Source organism: Pleurodeles waltl, chromosome 4_1, assembly GCF_031143425.1.
Source record: "Pleurodeles waltl isolate 20211129_DDA chromosome 4_1, aPleWal1.hap1.20221129, whole genome shotgun sequence".
Lineage (NCBI taxonomy): Eukaryota > Metazoa > Chordata > Amphibia > Caudata > Salamandridae > Pleurodeles > Pleurodeles waltl.
In genome coordinates this window covers 466,843,051-466,863,934 of record NC_090442.1, presented here as the reverse complement: position 1 = coordinate 466,863,934, position 20,884 = coordinate 466,843,051, and positions in this window count along the sequence as shown.

The following is a 20,884-nucleotide window of genomic DNA, read 5'->3' as shown; positions in this document are numbered from 1 at the left end:
CTGTGTAAAAGGTTTGACTAAACCACATTTATCTTTCACATGAGAATATATAGAAACCAAGTAGTTTGCAAAACTGGATCAGCCATTTTTCTGTGCTCCACCTCTCATCCTACCCTAAGCACACTGCGCAGCATATTTCTAAATGTAGCAGAAGGTACAAATGTGCCTGTCATTCGCCACAGAAAATTAAAGCCACCACCACCACACTCTTCCCTATGCACCACCACACTCCCACCCAAGCATTCCCTACTAGGACTCAGACTAGCAGTGCCTCCTAGCTATACCTGCGACGGCCAAGCTTTGATACCAGGTAAGGCAGTCGCTGCTACTGGGATACAGAAACTGCAAAATACAAATAGCTGAAATAAACTTTCTGACTCGTGTCATGCCCTTGAATATTTGTGGCCAGTTTAAGATGGGATACATTGTGCTCTGTAGATTGTAATTTGGTAGTTTGTGTTGTGTGATTAATTCTTGGCGTTATGCTATAGGTTATTTGTGTACTTTCTGTACCCCCGATGCAGCTTCAGAGCTCTGCAGAAGGAGTAGGAGAAAAGGAAAACACGAGGAGAGGTGGGAGAAAGACATGACACTGGTGAAGCCAGTATGTTACTGATGGGGCTTCAAAGTGCTGTTCATAGGAGAGAAGTAAGGTGCAGCATGCCAGATCATGTTTTGCTTTTTATAGATCTGAAGCTACACTTGGGCTGCTTCAGTGTGCTGATGGAGACTAGGAAGACCACAGGCCCATATTTATACTTTGTCACGCAAAACTGCGCTAATGCAGATTTGCATCAAAAAGTGTAGCGCCGGTTTGCGCCATTCCACATTGCCAGCGGGGCGCCATATTTAAGGAATGGCACAAGTCGACACTAAGGGTGGGCTAATGTCAAGGAAAATGATGTTAGCCAGGTGGGGGTGGCGTTATGGGGGAAGAGGGTTTTGCACAGAAAACTGATGTTAGTCAGGTTAGAGTAAAAAAAATGACTCGAACCAGGCTACTGTCATTTCTTGGCGCAAAACCTACCATACCACATGACTCCTGTCTTAGAATCAATCAATCAATCAATCAATCAGGTATTTGTAAAGCGCACTACTCACCCGTGAGGGTCTCAAAGTGAGGAGGAGGGGATGGGGGCAGAGGTGGGGACGAGGTGCTGCTACTGCTCAAACCGCCAGGTCTTGAGAAGTTTCCTGAAGGTAAGGAGGTCTTTAGTCCGGTGCAGGTGGGTGGGAAGAGTATTCCACGTTTTGGCGGTGAGGTGCAAGAATGATCTAGCGCCGGTTGTAGTTCTGCGGACGCGTGGGGCGGTTGCGAGGACGAGGTCGGCGGAGCGGAGATGCCGAGTCAGGGTGTAGAAGGAGATTCGTCTGTTGAGGTATTCTGGTCCGGTGTTGTGCAGTGCTTTGTGAGCGTGGGTGAGGAGTTTGAAGGTAATTCTCTTGTTGACTGGGAGCCAGTGCAGGTTTTTCAGGTGGTCTGTGATGTGGCAGTGGCGGGGGGTGTCCAGATGAGGCGTGCAGAAGAGTTGTGGATGCGTTGCAGCATCTTCTGGAGTTTGGCCATAGTTCCTGCATAGAGGGCATTGCCGTAGTCCAGTTTGCTGCTTATGAGGGCTTGGGTGACTGTTCTTCTGGTTTCGGTGGGTATCCATTTGTAGATCTTTTGGAGCATGCAGAGGGTGTTGAAGCAGGAGGAAGAGATGGCGTTGACTTGCTGGGTCATGGATAGTGAGGGGTCAAAGATGAATCCTAGGTTGCGTGCATGGTCGGTGGGAGTTGGAGCGGTTCAGAGAGTGGCAGGCCACCAGGAGTCATCCCATGCGGAGGGGGTGGAGCCGAAGATGAGGACTTCCGTCTTGTCGGAATTGAGTTAGAGGCAGCTGTTCTTCATACATTCAGCGATGGCCTTCATTCCTTCATGGAAGTAGGTCCTTGGTGAGGGAGCGGATCAGCTGAGTGTCGTTGGCGTATGAGATGATGTTGAGGTTGTGGGATCGGGCGATGTTAGCGAGCGGGGCCATGTAGACGTTGAAGAGGGTCGGGTTGAGGGACAAACCCTGGGGTACGCCGCAGATGATTTTGGTGGCCTCCGAGCGGAATGGGGGAGGCGGACTCTATGGGTTCTGCCAGTGAGAAGGGAGGTGACCCAGTCCAGGGCTCTATCGCGGATTCCAGCATTGCTGAGGCATGAACATAGGGTGTGGTGGCAGACAGTGTCAAACGCGGCTGAGAGGTCTAGGAGGATGAGGGTCGCGGTTTCGCCGCTGTCCAGGATGGTTTTGATGTCGTCGGTGGTGGCGATGAGGGTGATTTAGTGCTGTGGTTGCTGCGGAATCCGGATTAGGAAAGGTCCAGGGTGCGGTTCTCCTCTAGGAAGTGGGTTAGTTGTCTGTTGACGGCCTTCTCAATGACTTTTGCCAGGAAGGGGAGCAGGGAGATAGGCCTGAAGTTCTTGAGGTCCTTTGGGTCCGCCTTGTGTTTTTTAAGGAGGGCATTGATCTTGGCGTGTTTCCAGCTCTCCGGGAAGGTGGTGGACTTGATGGAGCTGTTGATGATCTTCCGTAGTTGGGGTGCGATGAGAGAGCTTGCTTTGTTGAGGATGTGGTGAGGGCAGAGGTCAGATGGAGAGCCGGAGTGTATGGTGTTCATGATTTTGATGGTATTGTTGTCGTTGACGGGGGTCCAGGAGAGCAGGAGGTTGGTTGGAGGTGAATCTGTGGTGTTGGTGGTTGCCGGGGGAGTCTGGGTGCCGAAGTTGTCGTGGATGTCTGCAATCTTGCGGTCGAAGTAGGAGGCGAGGGAGTTGCAGAGGTCTTGGGATGGTGGGATATCGTTGACGTTGGAGCTGGGGTTGGGGAGTTCCTTCACGACATTGAAGAGCTCCTTGTGGCTGTTTGAGTTGTTGTTGATTCAGTCTTTGAAGACGGTTCTTTTGGCGGCTCTGATGAGTTGGTGGTGTCTGCGGATGGTGTTTTTGAAGGCAGTGTGGTTGTCTAGACTCTGATATTGGCGCCACTTTCTTTTGAGTCTTCGGCAGCTTTGCTTAGATTCATGGAGGTCGGCGGTAAACCAGAAGGCCTTTCTGTTGGTGCGTCTATTGGAGAGATTCTTGATTGGGGTGAGAGTATTGGCACAGGTGTTGACCCATTGCCTGAAGTTGCGTGCAGCTGCATCAGTGTCGGTGGTGTCGATGGGTGGGTTCCGGGAGAGGACCGCGATAACCTGGTCTTCGGTGACCTTGTTCCAACTGCGGTGGGGGATCCATTGTGGGTGGTAGTGTGTTGTGGGTTTCTTGAATGAGAAGTGGCTGCAGCGGTGATCTGGCTAGTGGAGTTCGGTGGAGGTGCAGTTCCGGCAGAGAAAGGGTCCGCGGGTGGTCTGCGGTGAGGCTTGAAGGCAGGCAGGAGAGCGGCCGATGAGGAGGGCACAGAGGGTGGCGGCGGCGTAGTGTAGACGTGTGTGGCGGCAGTAGGGGGGGGACAGGAGCCAGGGGTTCTGGCACTGGGCACGGTCCAGGCTCGGACAGACGCAGTGGCTGCCATTAAGTAGGGAGGTGGGGGCAGGAGAGGACAGCTGGGAGGTGGGAGGGGGCGAAAAAATTATGTGAAAAAGGGGGTGGAGCCAAAAGGGGGAGGGGCTGCGGGGCAGCAGCAGCAAGGAGAGAGTGAGAGGGGAAGAGTGAAAGTGAGAGAGAGCGGAGTGAGAGAGAAACAATGAAAAGGAGCACTAACGGACAGTGGTGGAGCAGAGTGCAAAGCAAAGCAAAAGGAGGAGAGAGGCAGAAGGTAGCCTAGTAGAAAAGCAGAGCTCTCCCACTAGACACCAGGAATGAGGAGCAGGCAGAAGCCTGCGGGTGGAGGAGGGCCTTGAACTCCTGACAGGGTTCAGGAATTCAGGGGAGCCAGGGAAAGGGCTCTACTTAGAGGGTGGAGCCACGGGAGGCAGAGCAATGCACTGACCAGGTCAGTGGTATTGCTCAGCCTACCACGCAGCATCCACCATTAAGTAGGGAGGTGGGGGGAGGAGAGGACAGCTGGGAGGCGATGAAAAACAGCACGAAAAAGGGGGCAGAGCCGGAAAAAAGGGTGAAGCTGAAATAGGGGGCAGTCTGTGGGGGCAACAGCAACGGGGAGAGAGTGAGAGGGGAAGAGTGAAAGTGAGAAAGAGAGAGCGGAGTGAGAGAGAAACGAGGAAAAGGAGCACTAAGGGACAGTAGTGGAGCAGAGAGCAAAGCAAAGCAAAGCAAAAGAGGAGAGAGGCAGAAGGTAGTCTAATAGAAAAGCAGAGCTCTCCCACTAGACACCAGGGATAAGACGCAGGCAGAAGACTGTGGGTGGAGGAGGGCCTCGAACTACTGACAGGAATCAGGAGTTCAGAGGAGCCAGGGAAAGGGCTCTACTTAGAGGCTGGAGCCACGGGAGGCTGAGCAATGCACAGACAGGAGTCAGACCCACCACCCCAATGGCCAGCACAGGGGACAAGGGTCCTCTGGGCATGGCCATCGTACCCGGTGCCATGTATGAGGCCCCATTTCAGGGCCCCCAATGGTACTTACCTGGGATGGGGTCCCCCATCCTCTGCTGTCCCTCTGGTGTGGATGGGGGTGTCCCTGGGACCTGGGGAGGGCACCTGTGGGCTTATTCCATGGTGTTCCTCCATGGAAATAGGCCCACCGGTCTCCTAATGCCTGCCCTGACCCAGGTGTTAAATATTGTCATTAAGCAAGGTTAGCGCCATTATTTAGGCCCTCCTCCCTTCAGTGCACCATTTTTGCACGGGAGGACAAATAAGGCGCTAGGGCCTTAGAGTCATTTTTTGCCCTCGAACGCCTACCTTGCATCTCATTGACGCAAGTTAGTTTCCCGCTAGTAAAAAATGACGTCAGACTAATCTAGCGTCAAAATATAAATATGGAGTTAAGTTTGCTCTGAATTAGCATAAAAAACGACGCTAATTCAGCACAGAGTATAAATCTGGGCCATTTTGTGCAATGTGGGCTGACCCTGCGATGCTCTTGTTACCCAAAGACTACTTCAAAGAACTAAGAAGTAAAAAGAGTAGACATGAAGGATTCTGCAGTTTGGAAAGCACAATAATGAATGCCTGGCTTAGAGAGAGAAGTTATGTTAGGGCGCTGGTGTGAAGTGGATGCTGTGGGTTAAACAAAACCGATCTCTCAAATTCAAGCAGTTGGCAAGACCCCGGGGTGTTGAGAAAGTTATTTTGACTCTGCTTCCAAGGGTACACTGTTGTCATTGGAGTATTCAATGTTAAATACAGGCTGTTTGCTTATATATGGCATAGTTCACTTTTGGTGTACTCTTTGATCTTAATGGTATTTTACAACTGCAAGGAAAAACAGGCCAATAGAGTCACTTAGCACTAATGTTCCCTCTTTTGTGAATAAAAGCAGCATGCATGTTGGCACACAGCGAACATTATCCATGGCTGTCTGAATGATCTTTGATCATTGACTACCTATATCTTTCATGATTTTACTCATTTAGCAAAGCCATTTGATGTTTGTATCTGCGTTTGTTAGGAATGTTAATTTTGGAGCCTTTTCATGTGTGTTTTGTGTTGAAAATAATTATTTTCGGTTGTCTCCTCTCATTTTGTTTTGCATGCCCAGCCAGTCCATCTTCTGCATGTGCCCTTCCTCTGAATACAGCCTACTGATAGCCCTGGGTGGGTGACAGATGTAAAGAAGCTGCACAGCCTAATGGCATTGCACAGATAAGTGGGACAGCGCTAATGATGAAGAGCAATGGAATAAGATGAGCTGAGTTATGACGTGTTAGCAGACTTGAGGGGGCATTAGGGGGTTGAGATATTGGGGGAGTGTTCCACAGAAGGTTTTGAGTAAGGGGTCTTTTTTCAATCCACTCCAAAAACCTTGATTTCATTTCGTCCTCAGACAAACCCCTCTCCTTACCAAGACACCAACCGTTAGTCTAAAATTTGCTGAAACACAAAGACAACAGCATAGGTCCTGTGTAACATTTAGTACTAGAGTAAGTAGTCATGGTGAAAGACTTGAGAGTGTAGGGCAGGGGGCAGTCAAAGTATGTGACTGTCTCTTGAAGTGGGTCTCTTGTTGTACTGTGAAGACCCTCTCAGCTTGCCAAACAAGTCATGCTGAAATTCCTTTAACCGTAAGGGGGTTTCTTTGCATGTGTATCATTTTGTGGTGTTAATCGTGCGAGATCAGAGACATGTACTGTTTTGGAAGTCATGTTACTTAAGGGGTTTCAACATTCCTGCTGCCAGACTTCTTGGAGATGGGCTATAGTCTGTTTTTGTAAAGATCAGCAATCAATGCCAGGTTCAGGTTTAGATTTGTGGTGACTGACATACCAGTTAGACGATGATAGAGGGGAGAGATCTTCAAAATCAGTAGTAACAGAATTATGACATGATTGTAGAAGTGCAACGGTGCCCATTGAGCCTGCTCTCATTGTGCACATATTGAATAAAAATTAGAATCATGCTTGGAATGTTTCTGAGAGACTGCTTTTGCATATTTTGAGGTTTGCATCTGTGGGCTGTTTTTGGGTCTGATACTGGTCTGCGTTGGGCTGAATTTGGGGTTGAACTTGGACAGGTTTGGGCTTGGGAGGGGTCTCAAAATCTGCACAATGAAAGCACAGCTGAAGCGAAGAGAAGACCTTCTGCAGAGAAATGGAGCTGTAATGATGCCGCCGGGGGTCAGGGAGCCGGCTGGAGTCAGGTAAGTGCTGTTGGAGTCGTAACGAGGCTAAGCACATGATGTCTCAATAACGTGGTTTAAATAGCCGCGCTGAGCCTGGAGAAACATGTGCCATGTTTGAGCCGCAGCCAGGGTATTCGCTTGCACGTTTAGCCCATCTAGCAGTTGGCACATTGTACAATTAAAGTAATGTGAATCGTTTGCACATTTAGACCATCTAGCCATTGGCACGTTGTACAATTAGGGTAGTTTGAATTGTTTGCACGAGTCCTCTATAAAATGTTCTCCCTCTTATTCTTATAGTTTAACTAGTAGTTTTAGTACAAGCAACACATGGAGAGGTTTTACATCCATTTACTCTACGACCTTGATATTACTGGATACACATATAGTTGTGTCTACCACTGCCACCAGGATTTCTACTTAGAAGTGGTACATGGCAATAACATAACAGTCTACTACCTAGGAGAATACAGCAGATCAAAGGACATTAATTGACACGGTGTGTGTGTGTAAGCATGCCACAGTGCAAACGGTCTGATGAGATGTGGTGACACCCTCAGACACACTTGTCAGGTCCCTCCTGAACATGTGAAATTACTCTCAGAGGGATTCCTGCTGCTGTGGCCTGCTGTGTACTTTAGACGGACTGCTTTGATGCATGCACTGAAAAGGAATGCTCTGCTGGAGCCTGCATTGAGCCTCAGAGGTCTGTCCTGCTGTGAACCCTGCTCTTTTTGCCAAAATCAGGACTTCCAGAGTGACTCCCAGGGCAAGGTGGCTGGCCTCCTGATCACAGCCTCAGGTGCAGAAGAGGCTTCACCTATATAGCTAACACATACCTGGACCCTGCCTGAGTGCGTTCTGACCCTTCAATGGGTGCCTCTCTGTCCTGGAGCCTTAGAAGTGGTGTTCAAAGTGCCCAGGTAACCCAAATCCAAAATCTGGGACTTGAAAAATGTTTGCTCAAAAAGTGCTCTGAGAACTGAGAGAAGACAGGGACTTACTTGCTCGTCGAACTGCCCAATGTACATTGCTGGTCAACCTGACTTTGCAGCAAATCCTGTTGAGCGGCTGCTCGCAGAAAGGGTATCCAGCCTTGTGGAGCCCTCATTGGCCACAGCCTGGTGCTTGATCCATCTGGAAATTTTCAACTTTCAAAAAAGCAACTAAGTCCAAACCTAAAAATCATCACTGTGACTTCACCCAGGGGCTGACCAACAACAATGCCTACTCCTTGGACACCACCAGTTGCCTTGTGCCACTGAACTTTACCTTCTCAGACATTTATCTTTGAAATTTCTTCTAAGTCCGAAGATAGTGGAGACTAAGCCCAATGCACTTTGTGTGTTCGAACTGCACCCCATCCCAGTCAGGTATCACTTTCGACTTTACACCAGTCTTGTGTGACTAGATGTCCACAGTTGGAGCTTTGATCTTTTAGGCGCTATTTTTTACTTTAAAATTAAAAAATTCTTAACTCTGATTGTATGGATTCGTTCTTTGTTGTTTTGGTGTCAAATAATGTATTACTCTATTTTTTTCAAAATTGATGTAGGATTCTTCTGTTTTGTGATTTCACTTTGTTTCTGTTGAAGTGCTGCATAAATACTTTACACATTGCCTCTAAATTAAGTTTATCTGCTTTTGCTCCAACTTACCAGAGGGCTAAGCACAGGTTAATTTAGTGACTTTTTGTGGTTCACCCCAACGAGAATTGTGACTGGCACAGGATTAAGGTTTCTCAGATTTTGCCAATATTAATAATTTCCCCTAAAGTGTGCCTACGCCTTCCAAGCTCCTCAGTTCTGTGTACAGTTATAATATAATGGGATACCGTACACAAAGTTTACCCTCAAAGCAAAATAAAACCCCAGAGCTATTTTCACTGTGCAGGCTGTGCTACACTTTACCTTGTACAGGTCTAGGTGCAATTAAAATATTTAATCTACATGGTAACCAGAGAAAATGCTAGAACATAATTCAAAAATATTTGCCATTTTCATTTTAAAATCTAATTTAATGATGAAATCAGATTAATGATGGAAACGTTTATTTTTAAAAATATACTTTAGGCTCCCTGAGCCAGAATTGATTTAAAAACAGCTATGCCACTGATCACAACTCTAGAGCTGAAATAAACATCCTTGGCTATTGTTAACAATTGTAGTTCAGACAACAAGACCCTGCCTCTGAACAGAGGAAGGATAGGATAAAGTTTATTACTGTCCATTTGGTAGCAATTATCTATGTGGGAGTGGATGGAAACACCTAGCAGAACAAAGGACAGTCTTGGAACTTCCCTAGTTGGAAATGACAAAAGACATCTTCTTCTTCTATTCAACCCCAGGACCCTTCTACACAGCCAGACTCCAGACACAATTGGAGAAAGAAACAGTTTGGCCCCTGTTCTTCTATTCAACCTCATTAGACCATTCCTAGGCTGGCGAGACTCCACCTGAAGAAGAAGGTCCTGCTGGAAGAAAGAAGACTACTCCTCACCCCTGCTGGAAGAGGTGGATTCACTCAAGGACTCAAGGTCTCCTGAATTCTGCTGACACCAAGGGACTGAAACCTCTCTCTCTAAGGGTTGAGTGAGTGGCTTCCTATTGGCCTACTTCAGTGGCAAAACAGCAAAATTGCCAAACTCCAAGAAGGTCCAGCTGACCACACATGGCTGGATACTGTAGACTTGGCTGGAGTGAGACCTCTAGGCCCATATTGATACTTTTTGATGCAAAACTGCGTCAATGCAGTTTTGCGTCAAAAATATTACTGCCGGCTAACGCCATTTCTTTGCGCCGTGCAGGCGTCAAATTTATATTTTGATGCACGGCAGCGCAAACCACAGGTGTGAGTCATTTTCTCTGACGCATTCCACAGCGACACATTGTAAAGGAAAACGACGTTGACACAGCGGAAATTACTGTGAGCCGATTTAGGAAACTGCAAACCGGATATGCAGTGTTTTTTCACACAATTGCGTCACAAATCGCCTCAAACACAGCAATATGTGCAGAGGAGAGTCAAAATGGATCCCAGATGCTTGCACAGACCCCAGGAAGATGACAACAGACCAGGAACCAGACAGGATGACCCACACAAGACCCAGGTAAGGGAGAAGAGGAAAAGAAAGTGTCACTTCAGTGCAGAGGAGCAGGAAATTCTGGTGAAAGAGGTGACGGAACACCAGCATCAACTGTTTGTCACCTCAAAGTTGCCAATCAGTAGGAGAGAGGCAATATGGTAACAAATTGTTGACAAGATTAACAGTGTGGCAGAAGTACGCAGAAGAGTCATCGAGTGCAAGAAACGCTGGCATGACTGCAAGCGCAGGACCAAGGAAAAGATGGCCAGGAACAGGAAGGCAGCACTGCAGACTGGAGGTGGGAGTCCAGCTCACCAGGAGGCCCTGGACCACATGGAGGAGATGGTCGCAGCCGTCATCCCTGAGGAGATCGTCACAGGGATTCAAGGACAGGACAGCGCAGACTACCAGGAGACAACGCACATGCAGGGTAAGTCGCATGGGGAATTAAAATGCACAAATGTGAACTGCCAGCTGGAGGGGGAATACCTACTACACAATGCATGTAAGTCATGATATTCAGGGAGTGGCATGGGTAAAGGGGCATGGCACGGGGGCACAGCCCGTTCAGAGGAAACCTGGGGCACACCACTACACAACACCAACAACCTTTCCATGGGGGTATGCTGCCATGCCAAGGATGTTGCAAAGGTAAAGCCAGGCCAGGAGGGAAGGGCACAACGTCAAACTGCCATCCCGTCACACATCAGTCACTAAACTCCTTACATTAACTAGCGCCCAATAAACAACCTCTGGCCATACCTACAAGTGGAATGTAACATTGACAACAGTTGCCACTACCACCTCCGCTGTGTGTGCAGATCAAGTAGCTAATGGCAGTAACGTCCCCATGGATCTAAAACACCCAAATTAGAGGGTTCAGGATGTCAACTTTAACAATCCCCTGAAACAAGGCAAATGTTCCAGTCCTTTCAAATGTGAATGTCCATAGTTGCCGCAAACATCAGCCAATGTCATCAACATTAGGAGGTACACAGCACTAATGTCATACTCATGCTGCATATGTCAGGGTCCACCCTGTGCCTGGGTCACAGTGCAACATCCAAAATGTCATACTGCTCAGACAACAGCATTGAGGGGGAGGAAACATGTAACTGGTCACAGAAATACACCTGCACAGTCAGAGGAGGAAATAGGACACTGCTACGACTATCAGGGCATTCCAATGTACCACACATTCCCCAACATCAGCAGTACACATTACCAATGCTGACATCCAAATTGTGCCATAACAATGCTATACATAGTATATGCTACATTTCAACTACATATAGGTGGATGTGAAAGATCAGAGACTGGGGCAGGTCCAGATTGTTAAGTGTTGTGCTAGTGCCATCAGAGCACCCACAGCCAGTGAAAGGCCTCACCATGAGAATAGAAGTAGACGGACGGTTGAATAGGCCAAGAAGGTGGCAATTCACTATTTGGCCAGAACCAACACCTAGAGGAGATGATGATGACAAGTCCACAAACTGACCACAATACATGTGACATGCAGGTGGGGCATAGGCCTGGGAGAATGCTAATCTGAAAGATAGGAACAATGAACAGGAACCAAGATCACAATGTGAAAATAATCACAAGGCAGGCATGTCACCTTACAAATGCCACAACACAGACACACTAATTGTACTATATTTCATTGCAGAGGACGATGGATCTCCTGCGGATATGCCTGTCCAGGACTACCCTGATGACATGGATGACGAGCTGACAAACATCAGCCAGCAGACCCTCCAAGAGGTCCTTGAAACCCTCCAGACCACACTTCAGTCACAAGGAGGAGCACAGAACTAGCAGCCATCACAGAGGACCCATCCACAACCCCTATTGTACGACCTGCCAGCTCCAACACAGCTGAGGACTCTGACGACACTGGCACCAGCTTTGAGAGAACTGTAGTCGGAGTACAGCGGGAGCTGGCCAAGGAGGTGCGGGTAGGGAAGCAAACTATGGCAGCCAGCCTAGAGGGGGTGCGTTCGTGCATGATGTCAACTGAAGAACAGGCAGCAGCTATGCAAGGGCGAACAACTATCTTGCAGGAAGTAGAAAAAAGGCTGAAGGAAATCAGCACAGCCGTAATACAGTTGACCCAACACCTACAACAGCCATTCTATCAATGCATGCACGAATGCAACATTGAACCCTTCAGGGCCGACCTGGCTGCCTACCACCGTGATGTGGCTGCTATTCTTAAGAACCAGCAGATCCTCCTTGCTGCAGTACTGCCCTTAAGACACCCACAGATCGCAGCTACCGGGATGTCTGACTCCACGCCTACACATACTGAGGTGTGCGTTGCCCCTTCACAACCACCACCACCAAGGGCAGAGGAGGCAACACACACATCAGAAGATGAAGACCAGGAACAGATCACCTTCACACGTAAGAGTACCCGATAGCACTACTCCCTGCCACATGGACACCTATTACCAAGGTCCTGCGCTTTGTAACATGCCAGTCTTGTAACAACTGTACTCAAGCACTGTTCTGCAACCCACTGTTTATCTTGTCAACCTGCCCTGTGATTGTATCTCACTAACTCATTGGCAAATCCTGTCCCTCTGCACTGTCTGACACTTCACCCCAGAATGTCCAATGGCATGTCCTTTTGCACTTGTGTAGAATCACAATGGAAGATCTCACTATAATGGACTCACAATCATGGACAATGTACATATAGCACTACAGCACTTTTCAATAAATAGCACTTACACAGCCACTTTGTGTCTGTGTAATGTGACACATCAACAATGAGGTAGATCAGTGAAGTTTGCCTCCTGTCAATTATTATAGATTGTCAATACAGCTGTCCTGAAATAATGTGGGCTGATAACTATGCACAGTGGCATGGATTGTACCATACTCTGCCCTTCCTCAGGGTTATTTCTGAGGAAAATAGAAACTATACACCATAATGCTGTATTGGACAGAATAACGCTTCCTCAAGGGAGGTCAAAGCCAGAAAACAGTGCCTTCAAATTGTTGCTTCAATGCAAAACTAACGTATGTGACCTTTCCCACAGATTTAAGCTAACACACACCAAACTGCATGAATGGAGGTGTATGAGTTTACATCCAAATAAGTAACCATGCTGAACAGTGTAACAAATGATCTATGTGAGTTATGTACACTATACTACAAGAGAGCTTACTACCACTCACCTTATAAGGATTTCCTTGGGCATCAGACTGCAGTCAGACTTGACACAGTGTCCCCAATACTAAATCTGGAAGCACAGTATGTGACATTGAAAACATACATCATGAAATACCCACACTTTGGGATCCATAGTAACCGTGAATGGTGGTTGCAATGAATGGCCGAATCTTAGCTAAGTAGCTTTGGAGTAGCTGCCAATGTTACAGCTCATTTGGGATTTGTTTGCAGCATAGGACACAAATTCTAATACAAAAGACACACTTTTCACTCATGCCAAGGCCCTGATATACAAGCATTTGCACATACTGTAAAGGGTTACCTAGATATTTATTAAACAGTAAAAACAGAAGTGAAAACTCAGGGAAAGACCTTACCTATTCTAATCTACTCTAACTACTCATTACCCACAACTGTCCCTAACTAACCTAAGCTAAACTTACTTATCACATTTAATAAAACGATCTAAACATCAACCCCCCACTCCCCTCATGAGATGGGACACATAGTGGACAACAGATACTAACCTAAACACATACTATCCTATACTAAACAAATATATATATATTTTTATTTTTTTTATTTTGTAATTTCTTTTTTTTTTCTTCTTTTTTTAAAAAAAACACAAGAACCCCAACATTGCCCGTTCACACATCAACCCACACACATAAAAATAAACAGTAGAAATATTCGGAAACCCCACCCACTACCACTAACTAAACTAACAGCCTATACTAACCTAACACGAAGCCCCTTAAACCCACAAAGTGTAAGAACCAGGAAAGACGAGGGAGGGGAGGGAATCATGTCTGTCTAGATGTCTACAGGTTGGCCCTCCTCAGGGTCTTCTTGATGGAACACACCCGCCGGTTGACCTGTGCCACCTCCTGCTGCAGTCTGGTCATCTTTCTTAGGACACGGTCCAATTTCCTTTGCATCTGAGCAAAAGCAGCAGGGTCAATGGCTGCAGCAGGGGTGGTCTGGGTGCCAGCTGAGGAAGTATGGGCCCGTGTTGCAGCAATGGCTGTAGGCTGCCCTGCAGGTGGTTCTGTGCTTGGTCCTGAAGCAGTTGCAGTTGATGTCCTGCAAAGGTCCCAGCTGCTGTTGGTGCCACCTGGGTGGTAGTGGTGGTGCTGCTGGTGGTGGCTGTGGTAGACACAGAATGGCCTCCTTGTAAAAATGGCCTCCAAGCTCCGGAGCCTCATTCATGGTGATATCTTCGGGCCATGTTGCGGTACCCACACTCGACATCAAGTATGTGGCGGTATCGCATTGCCCGCCGTTGAAGCTCTCTGACCTGGATGGGAGTCATATTTGCAGTTGTTAATACAAATAGAAAATCAAACATTAGGTACTGCATTGTGTTAAATGGCACAAGAAGTAAACCAGACAATCAGACAATCAGACATCTAATGTACTTGTAACAGCACATTTCATCATAGAGATCATTGATTGTCCCTGAGGAAGTACATGGCAAGACAGCCTACAAAGGTCCTATCATACATAGCACATCCAAACTCTACAAGATGGGTAACAACTGTCATGATTTTGGCATCATAGTTCTGCCAGTTGTCAGCTAAAAATCATGCTGCACATCCTCCACCACTGCCAGGGCAACAAATGGCATTGTACTGGATGGCAATCTAGGGCCACAAGATCTGCAAGTTGTAAATGGACTTGCCAGTATAGAAAGCATGTGCTAATCATGAGTGGGTATACTAGGTTCAGACAAGTGATTTACTGAGTTACATGTCTGTGTACCAAACATGGATCATCAGTCCTACAGACTACGCCTGTGTCTGAGGGGGATGGACAATCAACTAATAATTTCTAACACCCAGGAAGCTTAGGAAAGCTGGACATGGGTTTGGCCCAGCACACACACCACAGGTAAGGAGGATCTCCAAATAGGAGACAGCTAACCCTTGGACAATCCCATCAACACTCATGTTTGGAAAAGCAGACCTTTGTCCACATCATTTACTACCAGTAAGCCATGACTTACAACAAACAGAGAGATGCAAGAACACCTCTGGCCATGAGTTGCATGCACACCCAGGCCATTGTACTGAAGTGCCACATACTCGTAGCACTACATGTGGAGCTACATGCTGCTAGGAAGTTTAACATACAGTTCAACATGTTCATTAGTGAATAGGGAAGCAGAAGTCTGTGGGTAAGACTTTGGCATCCCTATTCTGGGAGACTAATTCACTAATATGGTCCACTACTACTTTTTCTGAATCAAGTTTTATCCACATGACTCATCCCTAATTCACATTGCCGTGCCTACAGGACTGACCTAGAATAGCAAAATATGACAATACGATAAGGAATGGCCAACTCAAAGATGGTGATAAATTGATATTCCACTCATGGAACAAAACAAATGATTGGCCAGCGTATCACATCTTGCTATGTGTCCAACACACAGGAGTCCATCACACATCACCAGCAAACACAACACATAACAGAAATATCAACACTTACTGGAGATGTCTGGGTCTGCAAATCGAGCCACCTCGCCAACAGTGTAGGGTGCCAGTCCACCTTTAAGGCATGGAAGGGTGAAATGTGCTCAATGTATGTGCACTGTACAACAATTCAAAAGACAAATACTATGTGTAAGATTAAATGAGAAAGTAAAGCCTCTCAAACATGATGATACTGCATCCTACATACCACAGCAAACATGTACAGACCCAGGGACTCCAGTGAGTGATACACACATTTCTGCACACATGCACTGGCCCTAACTATCATGTGGTGGCAAACATGCTCCTTCATTAGTGAGCAGACAAAATCATGGAGTGTATTAGTTTCATCATGTGTATCCATGAGAGACATCCAAAGCCACTTTCCGCGAGGACTTCATTACCAGTCAACCAGCCATTGTGACTATGACCAATTTATGACACACAGGTACAATGTACAGAGGGCCAGGGACAGTTGTTAACCCTCAATTTGTATCAGTTTCTTCATTTGATGTGGCACAGCTATGATGAGTTGCACCAACCATAGAGATATGAACCCATGTGCATACCTTTTGCCTGCCATCCATAATTTAAATGTGGCACTACAAACTCCAAATACCAGTCTAAGATGTTAGCTGAGCGCAGCTAGAACTTGTTACGTATGTGTCCAAATCCAGATCAGACATGTATCCGAAATGAATGGAGGGGCACAATAATTCATAATAGTTTTGGGATTTCCATGATCGGTTTCCTAACACACTCACTGAACACACATGAGACATATGTTAGCGCCACATTGCTATCATCAATTGACGTGAAGCCTGCACTCATTTTCAGGCTCCTGTTGTGTTTATAAAGTTACTCTAGCTGTTGCGTCAACATATGACGGCAATGTGTCGGAAAATTCTATACCTCACAGGCAACTGTTGCCTGTATCTATACATATTTTGCACTTGATTTGTGTTGCTGTTTGACACAAAGGCAGCGCAAACTTACTAAATACAAATGTATTCAGTAAGTTTGCGGAGCTCTTGCTGCCAAACAGCTCGCAATTGTGGTCCTTAACAAAGTAGAAATATGGCCCTGTACGTTTCACTAGCATTCCACACGTGCAACAACATTGCCGGCAGATATTGTAAAAATCAGCCAATGTCAATACAGAGCATTTAAACGTGCACATTAACATGATTTGTACTCACCAACAGGGCCACCAATCACAATCCCCAGGTGGTCCAGCAGATCTTGCTCCCTGGAGACAAGGTCAGCCCAGCAGTGCTTCAGCTGGTGGTCATTTCGTGGTGTGTTGCATATCCTCTGCAGATGATGCAACACCTTTGCCCACCAGAGCCTCTGTGCCTCAGTATGATACCCCTGGATCACATGCCCACCTGCCTCAATCATCAGGGGTAGGAAATGGCACACCAGCCAAATGAACGCACCCAGCTCCTCCTCTCCCATCCCGCCAAGACGAGGCCTACCCAACATAATGGTACAAAAATAGAAATAGGGGATAAAGGGGAACAAAGGAGAATAGGGGGAAAGTAGGACAGGAAAAAATAAAAAAAACTACTAACACAGCCCAACTATACCCAAACTACCACTACCCACAACAGACTCCCAACAAAACAAAGACAATTGTTGACAACACAAATGACCACAAAAACACTCAGACAGGATTCCACAGACTGTTTTTATCCACAAAAGGACAATTAAAAGACCACACTGGAGACAAAATCACTAAATGCACAGAAACAAATTGAGACACAGCCACACAGTCAGGAAATATCACAGACTGCAAAGTGAAAGTGAAAGTACACCCACTGTACCTATTCTGTAAACAGGATATCCTATTACATCACTTCCTGCCTAAAATGGGGTGCGTTTTTATTGTCATGCGTCAAAATATTATGACGCATACAGTCTGCGTGTAATTTTTTATTGACGCACAGGAGTAGATTTAACCCAGCATCCATATGGTACAAAATTGTTTCAAACTTAACCAATTTTCGGAGGTACAGTGTGGAAAATACCGCTCAGGACCAATGGTTCTTTCAGGGCATTATGCGTCATTTTTCAGCCATAAGCGCCATTTTTAGACGCATGTGCGCCATTTGTTTACGCGTATGCGGCAAAATTTCTGGCATTAACTGGGTTTGGGTCATTTTACCATTTTAATGGTACATTACAGATGTGACAATACTGAGATAGACTGATTGCGCCCACTTTGGGCATTACGGTTTATGGGCACATGACACATCATACTACTGCGGACCATGATCCGCTACTTCATGTACAGGATTTTCACTCTTGACTGATGCAAGAGATGGCCAAACGTGTGGCCTACATATATGTATTACACAAATTGGGCATGTTTGGCATCAGGAGAGGATAGCAAGGTGACGCACATAAGTACAATAACTCAATGCCTATGGGTCAATGTGTGTGCTTTGGCTACTAATATTGTTGTTGACCCACTGTGTGACCATCACAAGATGCATTATAGCAAATATGCTTGTATGCATGTGGAGTCAATGTGTCTAACCCTCAGATGAAAGTCAGTGTGCCAATAAGATAGGACATGTGTTAGTCATACATGTGGCAACAACTGCTGTGTGCACTTTCTAGTTTTAGGGTAACATAAGCACCACAAATGACAAAGCATGCACTGGATAGATAGCAGACGGTTGTTCATGTCAATGGTCCAAAATTTGGCCATCACATGTCCTGGAATGTTGGATACTGCTTCCTAGGCACTTGTTGGTGAACCCACCATGAGTCAGGCACATGTACATACTAAGTGGGTACCGTGTTTGTGACACGGAGAGCCAAAGATAAACCACATTTGTCACGCCACAGTTGAGGTCATATAACTGAGCCATAACTCTCCTGTGGCAGTGGAGGACCAGCAGACCAAGCAGCACGTGGCCACATTTTTCCAGTGATCAAATGCACAGAGGTGTCTAGTTCATGTGTGTGGGACAATGTTTAGCCTGTATATTTTTAGGGGTTTATGTTGTCACAGTTACGTCCAGGTCTAGTTATGAGTCTGTGGCAGCTATTCCTGTATCTACTAAGTATCCTTCGGAGATCAATGGAAGTAAAGCCAATGAGGATTTGAGAACCCACATGGGGATGGTCCTACCCTGTAACTGCAGACGTGTTATGAGACTGTCAACAGGGCAACCTTGGTGTGCTGAGTAAGATAATATCTCAGGATTCTTGTACGGCAGGTGTCATCACAACACTTGTACACAGATTGGTCTCTAAAATTCCCACTGCATCTGGGAACATCATAGCCTCTGTGCTGATGATTCTCGCAGCTATTTACCACGCACGGTGCAATCAATATGTTGTGATCAATATGAATCAGCATCTGGACTGTCAGGGTCCTAACATATGTGGACTTTTCATGCACATTATCTGACGATGCTGGTTCTGCTGGAGGCACCTTATCCAATCCCTGCATACGGCCATGGTACACTGTCACAATTTGTCACTCATGCATACATGAGACCCAGACAAGGGATAGACCATGATTTGGGTATTTGGAGACAAGTTTCCAACAATGGTAAGATAAAAAAAAACAGATTATGCTATACAATATATTTGAGTATGCATTGTAGACCCACCTGACAAAATACCCCAGCAGGAATGTGAGGGTTGGGAAAGCAACTATGATACCAATGTAGCCACAAGGAACCTTCAGGGTAACGCACAGACAGGAGCCAGTCAGGCTAACGTAATGCAGGGTCAATCAGGATCCAGACATTTCACAAGGTAAATACTCAGTGGTTTGACTGAGACTGGTCAGAGGAGGAACAAGACAGTTGAAATGGAAAACTGTGTTTGTCCTGTGTTTTGGAAGGTGACACATTAACCCAAGGGCTGTGTTACACAGCTGAATTTTATGGCAATGCATAACAGTGTAATTGATAAAATGGCAGCTTCCATGCTGTTCAAAGCATGCATCTGCAAGGGCAGTGCATGTTCAAATGGCTGGTCTGCATGGATGTGCTCACTGGTGTGTTCTGCATCAGTCTCTCACAAGTCCTGTAGGTGAGATTCAAGTTCAAATGGCCAACAGTACCTTTCACATGGGAAGCAATCTACAGGTCATAACAGGGCTTAGCGACTACAAGCCAGTGCATTATTTAACCTGACATCCATGCAGACAGAAGAACAATGACTATGGCATACCACACTAAACGGTGAAGCACACTGGATTAACATTGTGAGTCTGGGTGTGTGTAGAGGAGGGATTATCTGGGTACACATATTACCATTCCAGGGACCTCTTAAAATGGGTGGGGTGAGACCGGGAACATGGGTGTGTCAGGACTTAGGACATGGGCTGACATGTACATGGAATGTCATGTGTGCAATGTTTGTCATAGCTTTGTTACTTGTGCTATCTATTTTCTGCTTATATGGAATTCTAGTCACACATAGTCCTTGCAAAGATAGGTGATGTAACAGTTACTGCTGTCAAGGGTCTGGTCACACATTCCTGTTACTAATGCAATTGCACATCCACTGCCTCATGTATGATGCTTTTTGTTCCATTATTGACTGATGGTGTCTTAGTTGTGTGCCATATGCTGCAATGAACCATGTTGCCAACATGTATGTGTGGGATAGGTGTGGTCCTCTGCTATTGCCCTTCAAAGGTGAAATGTACAGGATATATGTCATTTACAGTGTGGGTGAATGTGACTGTTGATTCATACGCATCACAATTGCTTTGGAAATTTCTGTGTCCTGATCGGTATATCAGCAATGCTTCATGAGGCTACACTCTTATTCTGATAGTTAGAGATAATGTTATGCAAAAATGATTACCCTGACCATGAAATGATGATTATTATAGGTATTTATTTACATATGTTAAAACAGTGGTGATGGTGAGTTGAGTCAAAAGAAATTGTTGACAATATGTTGGCGCCTACGCAATCCTGCAGCTGTGTTTGGTTGGTCCCCCTCATGTTGATGGCCAGCATCCTCCTCTGCCTCCTCTTCAGGCATTTGTGGTTCCGGTTCTAATAGGGGAATGTTCCTTCGTACACAAATGTTGTACAGGATGGCACAGGTTAAAATGATCTTGCAGACCATTTCTGGTGAGTATAGGAGGCTGCCTCCAGTGATGTTGAGGCACCTGAATCTTGACTTCAGGATGCCAAAGTTTCTCTCGACTATGGTGCGTGTCCTCCTATGTGCATCATTATAGGCACGCTCTGCTGCAGTGCTTGGGTTGGCAAATAGGGTCATAATCCATGGCTGGATCCCATACCCCTGATCAGCTGAAAGAGAAAATGATTGAGATCATGTTGATGTAGCTTGCCCCATTAATATCACCTTGCATGGCAGTACTTCTCTTGTGTTGTCTGTGACTCATTGGTGTTTGTGTTATTGTGTCGATTGCTAGGCTTCTA